This window comes from Miscanthus floridulus, chromosome 18, assembly GCF_019320115.1.
Source record: "Miscanthus floridulus cultivar M001 chromosome 18, ASM1932011v1, whole genome shotgun sequence".
NCBI classification, from domain to species: Eukaryota; Viridiplantae; Streptophyta; class Magnoliopsida; order Poales; family Poaceae; genus Miscanthus; species Miscanthus floridulus.
Window position 1 is genome coordinate 116878970 of NC_089597.1, and position 19239 is coordinate 116898208.

At 40.5% G+C, this 19239-nt stretch overlaps 2 pseudogenes; both read left to right on the forward strand.

Moving 5' to 3' along the window:
• LOC136521339 (polyubiquitin-like) overlaps positions 1 to 19239 on the forward strand; it is a 127455-nt pseudogene that overhangs the window by 731 nt on the left and 107485 nt on the right.
• Positions 1497 to 2863, forward strand: LOC136520026 (uncharacterized; annotated as a pseudogene).

The following is a 19239-nucleotide window of genomic DNA, read 5'->3' on the forward strand; positions in this document are numbered from 1 at the left end:
CGCTTCCAAGCCGGTCGCCGCCTCGCCTCCTAGCCGCGACGGGCTCCGCTTCTAAGCCGAGTGCTGATGAAGAAGAGCAATGTGGTCCTGGTGATGAAGAATGGTTGTATAATTCTCCTAAGAAGCCACTTCATGAACACAAGATAGCAGCAGCAGAAGAAGATGGCAGTGATCAGGAACAAGAAGCAGGAGAAGAAGAATGCTACAGTACTGGAGAAGAATACAAAGTAGTTGAATCAGATGACTCCACAGATGAAGAGTACAAGCAACCTACAGATGAGGACAGTTCTGCAGATGATGAAGAAGTAGTACAATTGAGGAAGTTTGCTAAGGAAATCAGGAGGAACATCAAGGCTAAGAAAGTTGGTCTGCATGGTAGTCAGCTTGGAGAAATCACAGAGAAAGCTTTGGTGGTGGTTGAAGAAGAACCAACAAACTTGGAAGACCTAGGCAGTCCATATTGTGATTCAAGTGACGAGTACTCATATGAGGAAAACAGTGAAGGAGAAACAGATAGGTGGAAGAGTCAGGAGAATAGGTATGATAGCAAAGCACCAGTGCCCGTGTGCTTGCTCTTGGGATGGCTTTTAGGTGCAGTAGACAGTTCAGGAAAGCATTGATAAAGTATGTGTTGAAGACACATAGGCATCTGAATTTCATCAAGGATGAGAAATCAAAGGTAAGGGCTACCTGTAGATGGGAAGGTTGTAACTGGCTTATATATGGATCAAAGACTAGCAGGTCAGAATGGTTCAAGGTTGTCACATTTCATGATGAGCACACCTGCCCACCCAGGAGGGACAACAAATTGGTGACTTCCACAAGGATTGCCAAACACGACTACAACCAGATAAAGGATAACCCAACTTGGAAGGTGGGTCTTATCAAGCAACACAGGTGCAAGAGGGCCAAGTCTTTAGTGCTCAATGCTGCATTGGATGGTATGAAGGGTGAGTACACAAGGGTGTATGACTACCAAGCTGGGCTACTAAGGAGCAACCCAGGTTCAACAATTGTTGTATGCCTTAATGCAGAATTGGAAGACAGGAAAATATTTGAGAGATTTTATTGTTGTTTCGATGCTTGTAAGAAGGGCTTCCTAGCTGGTTGCAGGAGAGTCATTGGTTTGGATGGTTGTTGGTTCAAGGGTGCTAACAATGGTCAGCTGCTGTGTGCTGTTGGTAGAGATGCCAACAATCAGATGTACCCTATTGCATGGGCTGCAGTTGCCACAGAAACTTATGAGAGCTGGTACTGGTTCCTTGGGTTGCTACAGAAGGATCTGAACATCAGTAATGGAGGTGAAGCTTGGGTTATCATATCTGACCAGCAAAAGGTACAACTACTAATAATCTCGTGCATCTACTAATAATTTCGTACATGTACTAATAATTTGGTACAACTACTAATAATTTGGCACATGTACTAATAATTTGGCACATCTGCAGGGACTGTTAAAGGCAGTGCAGGAGCGCATTCCTAATGTTGAGCACAGAATGTGTGCAAGGCATATATATGCAAACTGGAGGAAAAAATATACTGACAAGAAGTTGCAGAAGAAGTGGTGGAGGTGTGCCGAGTCCCCTTGTAGAGTACTGTTCAACTTGAATAGGGCTCTGCTTGCACAAGACACCCCAGAGGGAGCAAAGGATATGATGAATACTTCACCTGAACATTGGAGTAGGGCATTCTTTAGGCTTGGTTCCAACTGTGATTCAGTGGACAACATGTGTGAGAGCTTCAACAATTCCATTATGGATGCAAGATTTTATCCTGTGATATCCATGAATGAGGCAATTAGGAAGAAGGTAATGGTACGAATTCAGGAGAATAGGACCAAGGCAGAGAGATGGACTCTGTCCTAACATTTTCAAGAAACTGAAGGTCAACATTGAAAGATTAGGAAGATGTGATGTATTATGGAATGGGCAAGATGGATTTGAAGTAAAGGAAAGGGAGGACAGGAGATACATTGTGAACCTGAATCAAAGATCCCGCACTTGTAGGTACTGGCAGCTATCTGGATTACCTTGCTGCCATGCAATCAGCTGCATGTAGAAGTCCTCTAGGAAGTTAGATGAGTTCATAGCACCATGTTTCTCAATATTAATGTTCAACCGAACTTATGCTCATGTGCTGCAACCAGTTGAAGGCCCTAGCAATTGGCCTATATCAGACATGCCAAAACCAGAACCACCGGCCTTTGTGAAGATGCCAGGGAGGCCAAAGACACAGAGAAGAAGAGAGGCAGGTGAAGAACCTAAAGGGAGCAAGCTAAGCAGGGTTGGCATCAAGATGAGGTGTAGACTTTGCCACAAGTCTGATAACAATTCTAGGAGATGTCCAAAGAACCCTGAAGCTGGCAACAAACAAAATGCACACATCAAGAGACAGAAGAAAAGAAAGCAAAGCACTACACCTACTGCTGCTACTACTAAGAGGCAGAAGAGTACTCCTCAGATGGTAAGTGCTCATTTAATTACTTGCAATTACATTCCTGATCACATTCTCATTTGTCAACCTTTGTGTTACCTGAGTGTTACAACAGCCTATAGAAAATACATCAACCAGCCAAGCTGGACTAAGTCAAGCAACATCAAGCCAGGCTCGAACAAGGGGAACAAGGGGAGGAAGCCAGGCTCCAACAAGGGGAAGAAGGGGCAGAACCCAGGCTGCATCAAGGGGAGGAACCCAGGCCGTTACAAGCCAAACAGGAGGGCACCTGCAACACCTGTTGTTTGGGGACAACTACTGAAAGCCTTGACTCATGTTAGGTTGTGAATATGTAGGCCAAGCTTTTGGGCATACAAATGCCAACTTTTGTGCATAGGAATGACCGTAGTGGTTACAAATGCAAGTTTTTGTGTACAGCTGCTCAGACATGCCTCCTTTTGTGTATCGCTCAGGCATGTATGTCTTTAGTAATCTAGCTGGAATCATGTACAAATGCCTCTGGATATGCTAAGTCGGACATGCCTTCTTTTGTGTATAGCTGCTCAGGCATGCAAGTCTGTAGTAATCTAGCTGAAATCATGTACAAATGCCTCTGTATATGCTATCAAAAAATTCTCTTTGGATATACTGTAAAAAAATTGCCTCCAATGAATGCTATTGTGTCTTCTCTGTCTATTTGCCGCCAAAATGAGCGGACAGCACAGCTCCTGGAGGGAAATACCCATCCCCTCCCTCCAAAACAAATGGTCCAGTGCCACCATGTCATCCTCTGCCACGGTGGACTGCCAGCTGAGCAAAACAGCCCCCCAAAACCACCCAGGGGGTTAGTTAAACGGTTTAGGAAAGTTTAAGGTGCTGCTTAGACTGTTTTAAACCTCAGGGGGTGGATCAACCAGAGTACCAAACCTCAGGGGGTGATGTAGACTTTTTCCATTAATGTATTATATCAAAACTAAGAGGGTTAAATCATTCCTATCATGTTGCCTCGAACGTAATCTTGCAGATATCATATAATTATGTTTCAATTCAATAGATTAATTGGTGTATCATTTAAATTATGGCTAAGTCATTACTATATAGTTTTACCTCAAAACACAGTCCTGTGTATGTCAATCGGGTTTCAGTTTCAGTTTCAGTTCGATAGATTAATTAGTGTATTATCAAAGTTTAAACCATGCCTGTCATATAGATTAATTGGTGTATCATCTAAATTATTGCTAAGTCATTACTATATAGTTTTACCTCAAAACACAGTCCTGTGTATGTCAATCGGGTTTCACCGTTTCAGTTTCAGTTCGATAGATTAATTAGTGTATTATCAATATCAATATCAAAGTTAAGAAGTTTAAACCATGCCTGTCATAGTGTCATGTTGCCTCTGACACAAATCCTGTAGGTATGATTTGGTTTAAATTCAATTCGTTGATTAGCATATGCTCAAAATTAAAAAAAAAATTAAGATGGTTAAATAAAATTAAGATGGTTAAATCTTGCCTTCCATCTTCCCTGCCTATTTTTACCTTAGATTGGTCTGTTTCTAATCACCTTGAGTCAGAAGGATATGTATAAATTTTGGGAAGTGCTGCTAAACTTATTTCTTGTTGATACACTGACCCCTTTCATATTATAAATGTTGAATCCTGTCTCTATATTCTCTGCTTGTGTATGTTGAGTTGTCATGCTAAATTAGCAATGTAACTAGCACATTGGCAGTTGGTATGCATGAGGTGTTGTTTCATCTAATTCGTGGTTCAGATGTTTGTGTTCTTTCTTTGTTGTTACCTCTGTTTCATAGTAGAGATTTGAATCACTCTCATCGAAGCACTAGGTTTTTCTGTGCCTATCTCTTTAAGGTAGCTTACATGTGATTTCTGACTCTGCAGATGCAGATCTTTGTGAAGACCCTCACTGGCAAGACCATCACCCTCGAGGTTGAGTCCTCGGACACAATTGACAATGTCAAGGCAAAGATCCAGGACAAGGAGGGAATCCCACCGGATCAACAGCGTCTGATCTTTGCTGGCAAGCAGCTCGAGGATGGGTGGACGCTCGCCAACTATAACATCCAGAAGGAGTCTACCCTCCACCTTGTCCTCAGGCTCCGGGGTGGCATGCAGATCTTTGTGAAGACCCTGACTGGAAAGACCATCACACTGGAGGTCGGAGGTCGAGTCCTCAGACACGATAGACAATGTGAAGGCCAAGATTCAAGACAAGGAGGGCATTCCACCAGACCAGCAGCGCCTCATCTTTGCCGGGAAGCAGCTCGAGGATGGCCGCACCTTGGCTGACTACAACATTCAGAAAGAGTCCACCCTTCACCTTGTGCTCAGGCTAAGGGGAGGCATGCAAATCTTTGTCAAGACTCTGACTGGGAAGACCATCACACTTGAAGTTGAGTCTTCTGATACGATCGATAACGTAAAGGCAAAGATCCAGGATAAGGAGGGCATCCCGCCGGACCAGTAGCGCCTGATCTTTGCTGGTAAGCAGCTTGAGGATGGCCGCACCCTGGCGGATTACAACATCCAGAAGGAGTCTACACTTCACCTGGTTCTGCGCCTCCGTGGTGGCTGGTAAAGGTCTTGGTGGGTTGGGGTACTGAGTTCAGTTTGTCGCGTCCGTTGTGAGGTCGAGCCTCTTGTGTCCAAGTTACTGAGTTCAGTTTGTCGCGTCTGATGTGAGGTCGAGTCTCTTTGTGTCCAAGTTTCTGCTATGATCGAGTCCCATAGCGTTCCGCAAAACATATGCTGCCCTGCTGTGTAGAAGCTTGATTGCTGTAATGGATAAGTGAACATGGTTTTTGTCTTGGCATACAGAATTTGTTTCTGTCATTTTACATTTTAGCTGGTCAGCTAATCTCGCTGTGATTGCCTGGTAAACTTTATATTCATGGATTGTGTGTGTTTTTATGCTGAGTGACATTGGTTATCTGTCATATGACAGGTATCACAAGAAATTTGACAAAAGATAGTCTGAAATGAACACAAGATTTCTACTTCAATGAATACTCTGTTTGTTTGAAATTAATTCACAGCCATTTTACTAGGTTGACGGATAAGCGTAGGTTGTTTGAGAACCTATGGACGCACATCTGCATCTGAATCTCAGTGGAACTATTTGTGTGTGAAGGAAATACATGCACTCCTTCAATGAGTTGTATCAGTCTGATTGCCGTCTTCACTCTGTTTCTGAGCTTCAGAATCTCAGTGGACATTCCTTTAATGAGTAGTATACTTATCAGGTTGATTTTCCATCTTCGCTGTATGTTTCTGAACTTCATGTGTTATGTTTGATTAAAACCTATAGTCCTCACGTCCTGGCCATAATGTAATGCTGTAGTGAGTTATTGGAAGCCTCTTATGGTTGTTTCCTTTTTTGTTTCAGATGTGTAATTTTCTCGACTTCATGTGTTCTGTTTGTCTAGAACCTATAGTCGTCAATTTCTGCCCACAATGTAACGCTATAGTCAGTTACTATAAGCCCCTTATTGTTGATTCCTTTTTGTTTCAGATTTCACCGTTGCAAATTTATGTAGTGTTTGCTTGTGCCCACACATCTGCTATTCGCCAGTTCTTGGAAGCTTATTATTATCTTATTTCTGATATTAAGATGGGCGATTTAGAAATGGCTTGGAGGGAAGAGCTTCTCAGATACCTGCAGCCCAAGTATTACTGAACCCTAAACCTGAAGGTATGAAGTTGCAGTTTTGCAGTTGTTTTTTAGCTTTTCACTGAGTTTTTTTTATGCACTCCTGCACACAATGTTCTATTTTCAAATTAAATTATATCTTTGTGACGTGCTTATATTGGCTACCAAAGGGGTCCCACCATGAATATTTGCAATATACATAATAACATGATGATTACTCAAATAATAAATTGTCAAGTCTTATTATAGATGACTAAATGAGGAATAACTGAACATAAGATTAGAAAATAAACATTATTTTCTTGCACCCGTCGTCTGAAGAATTCCGCCACCCAAGGGATACGAGTGAAAGAAAAAATAGAGGAGAGGGCATCGCAAATGCTATTTCGTATTGGAGATACAGAACTACACGTACATATAACAACAAGAACTGTAATACTAGCTTCGAGTGAGGTCTCAGTCTCCAACTTAATACATTCCTCAGAAGCTCACTTCTCTGTAAGCAAACGTAACTGAATTGGTTGATCAGTCCTCACCCTGCAGCAGCCCACTTCTTAAATTTGTAAGCAAACGTACATAGTACTTTACGAGAGATTTCTGCCAGCAATTTCCTCAGAAGCACATGACCAGCTCGTCTTGCATTGGTCATCGTCATAAGCCCACATCTCCTTCAAAAGCTGAGGGCAATTTTTAGCCACAAGCTCAAGTATGTCATCATCGGTTGCCATGACCGCTTCGAGTACAGGTGGATCTTCAAGGAACTCAATGCAGGCGTCCCTAAGCATATGACACTGGTGTTTTACAGTCTCAATTTCTTGGCGACAGTACTCAATGCAACCCAAATTAGGGGGTCAGATTCCTCTTTATGCCTTATGACCTAACTTCCAAGTTCCTTCAAAACAAATAATGTTAATCACAGTAGCAGACTAGCACGTTTGTTATTAACTACCAAAACTTACCAGTTACCTTGGGGGCTAATGTTTACACTACTAGAGAACAGACTTTAGAACGATATCCTAATTTGGCATTAGTCTCGGCATTTTTTCCCCCAGAACTAAAGGATCCTTTAGTCCCGGTTGGTAATATCAACCGGGACTAAAGGTTCCTGCCCAATGGTCGTCCGCGGGCAGGGATCTTTAGTCCCGGCTGGTATTACTAACCGGGACTAAAGGTTAGTCCCGGTTGGTAATACAAGCCGGGACTAAAGCTTTTAGTCCCGGTTTGGGTGATGCCCCGGGAATAAAGATTAATCTTTAGTCTCGATTTGGCCCCCTAACCGGGACTAATTATCCCGGCCTATAGACCAGCTCATTTCTTCCTCTCCGAGTCCGAGCCATTCCATTCAAACTCACTGCCTCTGTTCTTCAGCTTGCTGTTGTTCTTGCTCTCTCCCCCTCCATTGGTGTTGCTCTTCGATTTTGGAGGTAACAAACTTAATCCTCTTATGTTTTATCAGTAGCTTATCTCATTTTGCGATGTAGATGCATATGTAACTTTATATGTTGGACTTTATTATGATTTTATATGTCATTTTTAGCTCAAAATCACATGATGATTTGCATATATGTTTGGATAAACAAAAGTTAAATTAGTTCATCAAAATCACGCCTCGCTCGTCCTCGCTGGAGCACGCGCCATCCTCGTCCCCGGCGGCTTACGTGATCTTAGAATTAATTTTTCCATAAAATGAAAAACTTAGAAAATAGTTAGAAAATTGTAGAAAATCCGTACTAGTTGAACTTGCGGACCGTGTTCAGCTCGGCGAGCATGTTCTCTGCCGAGCGGTAACGGACGCCAAAGAGGAGCTTTGATTTTACGAGGGAGAGCGGCAACGGTCGTGGAAGACCGCGTTCCCTTCCTCGTAGAATCGGAGCTCTTCCTTGGCCAAGTACGGTGCCGTCCGGTGGAGAAATGCCCGCCGAGATGATCACGTAAGCAAGGTCAACTAGTACGGATGGTTATTTATTGAAACATGTTTTTAAGCTATAATTTGATGGATATTTGATAACTTCAGACCTACAAATGTCATCTACAAATGTTACTATCCTCGGCAACCTAAACACCCACGAGCTCGCCGATATCGAGCATGTCACTTAGAATTATTTTTTTCCATGAAATGAAATACTTAGAAATCATGCCTTTTATTTTTTAGAATTAAATTTTCCATGAAATGAAAAACTTAGAAAATAGTTAGAAAATTATAGAAAATCCGTACTAGTTGAATTTGCGGACCGTGTTCATCTCGGCGAGCATGTTCTCTGCCGAGCGGTAACGGACGTCAAGGAGGAGCTTTAATTCTACGAGGGAGAGCGGCAACGGTCGTGGAAGACCGTCTTCCCTTCCTCGTAGAATCGGAGCTCTTTCTTGGCCAAGTACGGTGCCGTCCGGTGGAGAAATGCTCGTCGAGATGATCACGTAAGCAAGGTCAACTAGTACGGATGGTTATTTATTTAAACATATTTTTGAGCTATGTGATTTCTATGCCATTTTTAGCTCAAAATCACATGATGATTTACAATAGTAAAATCACTTGATAGTTTGGTATTTTACTATTATACATAGTACATATTTCATAGTTTAGTTAGATAAATAAATAATTTTAGTTTTGTTTAAATATATTATTTTAGAAAATGTGAAATTTACACTAGTTTGCAAAAATAAGTATAGAAAGTAGATGACAACTGGTACCGGATTCTCGGCCTCTCGTTCGGTTGCGAAACGACTGAGGCCAGAACTCCCTCTCATTATCTGCGGCAAGTGTAAGCAGAAGATTGTGATGGAGTACCGAGTCAAGAGACAGGGACCCAACAAGGGTCGTGTTTTCTACAAGTGCCCGGATCGCGATGTGAGTTTCTTACGCATTTGATTATTATGGCTAATTGACCTGCTTTTCTTGAATATTTTTGACTAAATATTTTTTGGCTTTAATTTCAGTGGGAGGGCAATGGATGCGATGGTTGGTACTGGGAGGAAGATTATGCTACATACGTGCAGAATTCGAGTGCGCTTGAGGTAGCGGCTGCTGATGATGAGGCAGTGAGCCAGCAGGAGAAGCTTATTGATATTCAACAGACGAATGATTTGTCTGTTTTAGTTGCGTACGGTCACAAAATAATTATGTTACTGAAGTGCATTGTAGTTTTAGTTTGTTTAGTGATAGTTGGGATTGCTTACGTTGTAGCCAGGCTTAGTTAATTAATCAACCGTGTGTGTGTCATCTATGTTGTGTAATAAAATACTTAATTATGTTCAAGGTTTTCATAATTTGTCGTGTAATGCAGATTATGTCACGCCATTGGATGTACAATGCCGATTGCCGCTCCCAAGACTTTATTGAGGGCGTGTACTATTTCTTAGGTGTGGCCGAGGCAAATAAGCGGGATGGTTTCATGTGCTGTCCATGTGCCATATGTAAGAATTTAAAGGAATATTCAAGCTCAATGAGTCTTCATTCACATTTGCTTAAGTCAGGTTTCATGTCAAACTATATATGTTGGACTAAGCATGGAGAAAGCGGGGTCATGATGGAAGAAGGTGAAGGAGAAGATTTGGACATTGATGACATTATTGCTCAGTATGGTGCCTTTGATGATACTACAATGGGGGGAGATGAAGAAGAGGTAGCGGCAGAAGATGATCTCGGTGATGCTCTTGGCGATGCCATTCGTGATGCACAACAAGAATGCGAAAGTGAAAAAGAGAAAGTTAAGTTCGAGCGCATGCTTGAGGATCATAGGAAGTTGCTATACCCGATGGCCGAAGAGGGGCAAAAAAAGTTGGGTACAACACTAGAATTGCTACAGTGGAAGGCAAAGAATGGTGTATCCAACAAGGCATTTGGGAATTTATTGAACCTCATAAAGAAGATGCTTCCGAAGCCAAATGAATTGCCCACCACTACGTACGAAGCAAAAAAGGTTGTCTGCCCTTTGGGATTAAAAATCTAGAAGATACATGCATGTCCTAATGACTGCATCCTCTACCATGGCAATGAATACGAGAATTTGGATGAATGCCTGGTATGTAAAGCAGCGCGGTATAAGATCAGGCGCGATGATCCTGGTGACGTCGAGGGTGAACAACGTCCTAGAAAGAAAATCCCTGCCAAGGTTATGTGGTATGCTCCTATAATACCACGCTTACAACATTTGTTCATAAATAAAGACCATGCAAAGTTGTTGCGGTGGCATAAAGAAGACCGTAAGGTAGATAATATGCTGAGACACCCAGCTGATGGGTCCCAGTGGAGAGCGATAGACAGGGAATTTCTAGAGTTTGCAAATGAGGCTAGAAACTTAAGGTTCGCCTTAAGTATAGATGGTATGAATCCTTTTGGGGAGCAGAGCACTAGTCATAGCACTTGGCCAGTTACTCTATGTATCTACAACCTTCCTCCATGGTTATGCATGAAGCGAAAGTTCATTATGATGCCGATCCTCATCCAAGGTCCGAGGCAACCTAGCAACGACATTGATGTCTATCTGAAGCCATTAGTTGAAGAACTTCTAGTTTTATGGAACAAACCAGGTGTACGTGTCTGGGATGAGTACAAACAAGAACACTTTGACCTACGAGCAATGTTGTTCGTAACAATCAATGATTGGCCTACTTTAAGTAATCTTTCAGGTCAGACAAACAAAGGATATAATGCATGCACACATTGTTTTGATGACCTTGACAGTATATATTTGAAAAGATGTCGAAAGGTCGTGTACCTTGGCCATCGTCGATTCCTTCCTTTGAATCACCAAGTAAGAAAGAAAGGTAAGCATTTTAAAGGTAAGCCAGACCACCGGAAGAAGCCTCATAACCGAACCGGGGAAGATGTACTCGCAATGGTCAAGGATGTGAAAGTAGTATTTAGAAAGGGACAAGGCAGCGAATCTGTTCCCAAAGATGCTAAGGGACACGCACCCATGTGGAAGAAGAAGTCCATCTTTTGGGAGCTACCCTATTGGCAAGTCCTAGAGGTCCGCAACGCAATCGACGTGATGCACCTGACAAAGAATCTTTGTGTGAACCTGTTAGGATTCATGGGTGTGTACGGGAAGCCAAAGGATTCACTTAAAGCATGCCAGGACTTGCAGGGCATAAAAGAACGAGACAACCTTCATCTAGAGAAGACAGATGATGGACGCCATTACTTAAGTCCTGCTAGCTACACGCTTAGCAAAGAAGAGAGGGACAGCATGTTCGAATGTCTAAGCAGCATCAAGGTCCCATCGGGATTCTCCTCCAATATAAAGGGTATAATAAATGTGCCAGAGAAGAAATTCCTAAACTTAAAGTCCCACGACTACCACGTGCTTATGACGCAATTGCTTCCAGTTGCTTTAAGAGGAATTCTACCTCCACATGTACGTCTAGCCACCGTGCTGCTATGTGCATTCCTCAATGCAATTTCTCAGAAGGCAATCAATCCAGTGGAACTAGCTACTCTACAGAATGATGTAGTTCAATGTCTTGTCAGCTTTGAGTTGGTGTTCCCTCCATCCTTCTTTAATATCATGACACACCTCCTAGTTCATTTGGTGAAGGAGATTAGTATTCTTAGACCTGTGTTCTTACATAACATGTTCCCCTTCGAGAGGTTTATGGGTCTTGAAGAAATATGTGAAAGTCCGTTCTAAGCCTGAAGGAAGCATCGCCCAGGGCTATAGAACAGAGGAGGTCATTGAGTTCTGTGTTGACTTTATTCCTGACCTTGCCCCGATTGGCGTTCCCAAATCGTGACACGAGGGGAGACTCAGTGGTAAAGGAACTTTAGGGAAGAAAACATATATTGGCATGGAAGATGATTATTTCAATAAAGCACACTACACAGTTCTTCAGAACTCGTCATTGGTGCATCCGTACATCGAGATACATAAGGAGTTCTTACGATCTAAGTTTCCAGGAAAGACTGAAGCTTGGATTAGGTGTCAGCACATGGAAAGTTTCAGTGGTTGGTTGCGAAAAGAATGTCAAGGCGATGACAATATTGATGAGCAACTGTATTTGTTGGCTATGCAACCATCGTGGCATATCCTCACGTACCAAGGGTACGAGATAAATGGGAATACATTTTACACAGTTGCCCAAGATAAAAGGAGCACCAATCAAAATAGTGGTGTTCGCATAGATGGCATAGATCCAATTGGGAATATACAAACATATTATGGCCGTATAGAAGATATATGGAAACTAGACTACGCACCTAATTTTAAAGTCCCTTTGTTCCGGTGCCAATGGGTGAAGCTGACCGGAGGAGGGGTTACAGTCGACAAAGAGTATGGAATGACAACAGTGGACCTCAACAATATTGGGTACAAAGACGAACCATTCGTCCTTGCAGCTGATGTGAGTCAGATGTTATATGTGAAAGACATGTCTACAAAATCAAAGAGAGGAAAAAATGAAGACATCAACTCAATGATCAATGAGCCAAAGCGCCACATAGTTCTTTCTGGGAAAATAAATATAGTTGGAATTGAAGACAAGTCAGACATGTCAGAAGATTATGAAAGAAATGTCCGAATTCCACCCTTCATAGTGAAGAAAGATCTAAGCATCATGTTAAATGATGAAGACACTCCATGGTTACGACAAGATCATAACCAAGGGTCATACGTCAAGAAGAAATTCACTGTTGTGCCCGTATGATACAACGATACATGTTTAATATATTATGTTTTAGACACGGATATTATGTAATATGTTATGACTTCACATTGTAATATGTTTAATATATGTTTCAAATTTCACAAGTGTGTGACATAGTTTTAGAAAGTCTATATGAGATTCAAGAATTTATGACTAGTGTTTGATAAAACTTTCTCAAATGGGAAAATGAGCTATGTAACAATTGTAGATCTTGCTGAGATGATCAAATTTGGTATTCAGAGTTTTTCATCTGAGGTCATTTAGTGTCTCATTTGAGCAAGTTTGACCAAGTCAAATTTGGTCAAATGAAAAAACAACACTTTGACTCTAGTATTATGAACTCTAAATGACTTCAAATTGAAAAGTTTTGAATACCAAGTTTGTTAAAATCATCAATATCTATAATTGTTGTTTTGGTCAACTTTCCATTTGAGATAGTTTGGGTGGTTTAAATTTATGATTTTTAAATTTCGACGCCTACAAACTAGTTTTCGGAACCCTAGATTGTCTCAAATTGAAAAGTTTTGAATACCAAGTTTGTTCAGCTCATCAAGATCTACAATCCTTATATAGGCCATTTTTTCATTTGAGAAATTTTGAATAAAATGTAGTTCAAATTTCACAAGTGTGTGACATAGGTTTAGAAAGTCTATATGAGATTCAAGAATTTATGACTAGTGTTTGATAAAACTTTCTTAAATGGAAAAATAAGCTATGTAACAATTGTAGATCTTGCTAAGATGATCAAACTTGGTATTCAGAGATATTTCATCTGAGGTCATTTAGTGTCTCATTTGAGCAAGTTTGACCAAGTCAAATTTGGTCAAATAAAAAAACAACACTTTGACTCTAGTATTATGGACTCTAAATGACTTCAAATTGAAAAGTTTTGAATACCAAGTTTGTTAAACTCATCAAGATCTACAATTGTTGTTTTGGTCAACTTTCCATTTGAGATAGTTTGGATGGTTCAAATTTATGATTTTTAAATTTTGACGCCTACAAACTAGTTTTCGGAACCCTAGATTGTCTCAAATTGAAAAGTTTTGAATACCAAGTTTGTTCAGCTCATCATGATATACAATTGTTATATAGGCCATTGTTTCATTTGAGAAAGTTTGAACAAAATATAGTTTAAATTTCACAAGTGTGTGACATAGGTTTAGAAAGTCTATGAGATTCAAGAATTTGTGACTAGTGTTTGATAAAACTTTCTCAAATGGGAAAATGAGCTATGTAACAATTGTAGATCTTGCTAAGATGATCAAACTTGGTATTCAGAGATATTTCATCTGAGGTCATTTAGTGTCTCATTTGAGCAAGTTTGACCAAGTCAAATTTGGTCAAATGAAAAAACAACACTTTGACTCTAGTATTATAGACTCCAAATGACTTCAAATTGAAAAGTTTTGAATACCAAGTTTGTTAAACTCATCAAGATCTACAATTGTTGTTTTGGTCAACTTTCCATTTGAGATAGGTTGGATAGTTCAAATTTGTGATTTTTAAATTTCTACGCATACAAACTATTTTTCGGAACCCTAGATTGTCTCAAATTGAAAAGTTTTGAATACCAAGTTTGTTCAGCTCATCAAGATATACAATTGTTGTTTTTGTCAACTTTCCATTTGAGAAAGTTTAGATAGTTCAAATTTGTGATTTTTAAATTTCGACGCCTACAAACTAGTTTTCGGAACCCTAGATTGTCTCAAATTGAAAAGTTTTGAATATTAAGTTTGTTCAACTCATCAAGATCTACAATCCTTATATAGGCCATTTTTTCATTTGAAAAAGTTGTAGAACAAAAATACTACATTTTCTTTATTTTTATAGGTTTAACAAAAATTTCCTGTCATTTTGGTCAAAAAACCGAGAAAAATTGAAACATTGACGTTACAATAATGTGATAATAAATTTCCTATCGAATAATATTAGTTTTATTAATTTTAAGTTACAAATATATTTTTGCATTAACAAAATACTTAGTATTAGTAACATTTATATTCTATATTCATAAAAGAAATTAAAAACTTTAGGTTACAAAATTTTCCTATTTACAATAAATAATTAGTTAATCAATAGTATTTTTTAAAATAAATATTGCAAAGTATTGAAGTTGCTATAGAATTAATTAGTACTCCCTCCATCCCAAATTGTAAGTCATTCCAAGAATCTTGGAGAGTCAAAGCATCTCAAGTTTGACTAAGTTTATATAATAAGATAATAACATTTATGATACCAACTAAGTACCAATAGATTCTTTGTTAATTATATTTTTATAGTATACATATTTGATGTCATAAATCTTTGTAATTTTTTTTATAATTTTGATCAAACTTGAGAAGCTTTGACTCTCCAAGATTCTTGGAACGACTTACAATTTGGATGGAGGGAGTATTAAACAAGAAGAACAAAATCAAAATCCCAGGCCTTTCCAATTACTCTGGCGGGCTGCCAAAATTTTCAGGCCTTCAGTCCCGGCCCAAGTCAGGAACCGGGACTAAAGGGTGGGCGGAATTGCCCGCCCAAAAATAGCTTTAGTCCCGGTTGGTGTTACCAGCCGGTACTAAAGGGTCCCGGCCTATATATATCGAACTGTTCCTCTGTTCATCTTCTACTTTTCGATCTACAACGTCGATCTCGTCTCTGCCGCGCCCGGCCGCGTCGAGCTCTGCCGCGCCGCCGTCGTCATCTACCCCCGCCCGGTCTTGTCGTCGAGCCCCGCCCGGTGGCCGTCGAGCTCGTCTCCACCGTACGTCGTCCTCGCGTGGCTCAGCTTAGCCCCGTGGCCGGCCAGCACGCCCGTCATCCGCCCCTAGCTTGCTAGCTATAGCTCGGCCATATTTTTTTAGATAGTTTTTTAGATAGTTTTTTTAGATAGTTTTTGATATATATGTTAGATTAAAATGTATTAAAATTTAATTAGTAGTTTATTCTTAGTTTTTTAGTTAGTTTTTTAGATAGTTTTTGATATATGTTAATTAGATTTAAATGTATTAAAATTTAATTAGTACTTTATTTAGATAGTTTTTTAGATAGTTTTTTATTATAGTTTTTGATATATTTAGTAATTATTATTCTATCTCTCTCTATATATGTGTTAGATTTAATTTTGATTTAGTAATTCTATCTATGTATATATGTTAGGTTTAATTAGATTTAGTAATTAATTCTATCTAGATATATATGTGTTATTTTATTTAATTGGATTTAGTAATTATTTCCATGTGTTGAGAGAGAGAGAGAGAAAATTGTATGTAGAGAGACATTCTATGTGTTATCACATGCATATCTAGAGATATATACATATGCACTTATTTCTATGTGTTGAGAGAGAGAGAGAAAATTGTATCATTCTATGTGTATATATACATGTACTTATTTCCATGTTTTTGGATCGAAAGTGTTTTTGATTCGATTCCAAAGCCTATACCTTATTATTGTTTATCCTTATGAAATATTATGTGTTATTATATTTAATTGGATTTAGTAATTCTATATGTGTTATCACATGTACTTATGTTATGTGCCATAGTAATTCTATCTATGTCTTGAAGATACAAATGGCTGCTCCGGATGATAACTTGAATGATGACATAATGGCGGATATTATCAACGTCGGCACCAATACGGATGTAGATGACACGAGTCAGTACTTTGCTGATTACGAGGATATCCTGAATATCCCGGTGGTTGAAGATCAATAAATTGTCGCGCAAGAAAATACTGGCGAGGTATATTCGATTATCTATCATCTCTTATAGATACATGCGTACGTATATTTGTTGTTAATCGTTGTGTTTCTACTCATGTAGCCGGTCTCTGGATCTATATCAACCACCGACAAGAGTAGGAAAGTTCGAGGGCCAAAAAAGCCATTAGAGGGCCGTTTCATAATATCAGAATTCGACACCAACACCGGCAAACCATTGGGACCACATGCTCAGACATATGTCAATCAATGTGGGTTCATTGTAAGGGATATGATCACAGTTAGTGCTCGTGAATGGAAGCAGAAGATATCCGCTCCTAATGTTTGTTTTGTATCTGATCGTGACAAGAACCTAGCTTGGAGAGATATCACTCAGCATTTCATATTACAAGCAGATGATGCTTTGAAGGAGCTAGTGAGGGATTGGACAATGAAGAAGATGGCAACATTGTTCCAGAGTTGGAAGAAGATATTGTATAAAAAGTTTATCTTGAAGAATGAAACACCGGATTTCAATGCTAAGGCGTTTGTCAAGTTGGAGTCCCATTGGGATGACTTCGTACAATACAAGACATCTCAAGAGAGTGAGGAACGTGTGATGAGGAATCAGCAGAATGCCCGATAGAAGCAATACCATCATCGCATGGGATCAGGTGGTTATAGGAGTGCTATTCCCAAGTGGCAGAACCTAGAAGCAGAGATTACTGCCAAGGGAATCATACCTGAAACAATAGAGAACAACTGGCCTCAACGCGCGAAGAATTGGTTCTACGCTCATGGGGGAAGCCTAGACCCAGACACTGGTAAGCTAATTTTTGGCCAAAAAATTGAGAGAGCAACACAGAGACTAGCTTGTGCTAGGGAAGAAGCTGATAGTGGTGTTTTCAAGCCCAACAGAGAAAAGGATGAATTGATATATGTCCTAAAGAATCCCGAACACGGTGGTCGAACAAGAGGCTATGGGGCGGTTCCGTGGCTACAAGCATTCCCAGCAGACAAGGATATCTACAGAAGCCGCCAGAGAAAGAAGGATGAGGAGGCAGATCGAATCCGTGTATTGGAGCAATTTGTTAATGAGTCACGACAAGCATTGCTTGAATCACGTGAACGAGAAAAATCTCTTGAGGCAAGAATGCAGGAGGAGATCAAGAGACAAGTGCAGCTAGCAATGAGTCAAATACAATCGCAATCAACGCCGGGAGTCACCATTAGCCCCGTTGGTCAGATGAAAAGCAATTGTGCTTCCACGGAGCTGCTAGTTATTCAAGGTGATGCTGGGTTGCGCTTCCCTGTTGATGACATTACCGAGCCTCTAACAACATGTGAGCTGCACATTCCAGATGGTAATAATGCATCAATCATGGTGGCTGTCGGGGTTGTATCTCTAATAGACCGAACGAAGACACCAAGAATCCATGGGTCAGTTATTCAACCTGGATATGCTAGCGTCTCGGTCGATAGAGTGCTCAAAGGTTACAGCAATGTTCCTCTTGACATTGAAGGCGGTGATGGGGAGAAGACACTAGGAGAAGCAGAGAAGACATTTATTCAATGGCGCAAACGCTTCATCATCATTCCTGGGGCGCCACCTCTTCCCCTACCTCACCCTAGGTACGAATGAAAGTGAATGAAATATTATTTTCTATTAATTTTATATTGGCTTCAAAAATAATTGACCCACAACTTGTTTTTGTAGCAGGGTCTCCCCCCAGCCTAGCCCAATCATTCATTCCCCATCTCATCACAGCGTCGTGGGGGGCGAGACGACTTCATCCCCACGGCGATCTCCAACTCCTACACCGGCCCCATCGCCTCCACAACGATCTCCAACTCTTACACCGGCCCCACCGCCTCCACAACGATCTCCAACGCCTCCACGCCGGACTCCAACACCGGCCTCATCGCCTCCACGCCGGTCTCCAACACCGCCCCCACCCCCTCCATAGCGACGCACTACAGAGACGTCTAAGGTCCCGGCGGCAAAGAAGACCCCAAAAAAAGAGTTATTTCTCAAGAAATACTTCCTGAAAAGACTGATGAGCAAATAGCAGCTGAAGAAGACAAAAAAGTGAAAGATTTTTTTATAGATATCCAAAAGCAGAGACAAGCGAAGCTTAAGGAGAAGCCGTACTTTTACATACCACGAGATCTGCTGAGGCAGAAGGTCGAAGCTCACAAGAAAAAGATGCTTGAAGTTCGTAAGTCTCCGCCACTATCAGACTATGACCGCTCCCTCATAAAGTCACATGATGCACATAAGAAAAGAAAAAGAGCATTAGGGAAGGATGTCCCATAGCTCGGACAACAGAAGCAACCAATGCAAAATCTTGTTGTTGCTAATGAATATGGTTCCAACATAGAAGTTTATCGACCAGACAACTCTGAAAAAGTGTCGGTTCAAGACCTTAATGCTTTTTTTGAACTAACTGGTTTAACCTTGGATCAATTGACGGGCAAAGCTCCAATCTAGAACCTGGAAGTTGATACCTGGAAGACTTATAAATTTGGCAAAAGTCTGTACAACCCTGCGGCTCTGAATGAATTGGGTACGCAAATGTACTTGCTCAACAAGTGGTACATGCAGGCGTGTGGCAGGGGTGAGGAGTGGATCTTTGTCAGATTTAGAGACCATCATTACTTCCGTGACGATGACATCTTACATATTAGTTTCGAAGAATTGCATCAACTATACCACTTGGACGCTCTGGACAAATCAATCATTAGCTCCTTTTGTTTGTAAGTGATTCTTACTTTTATTTAATAAACTCACTTCCATGTGT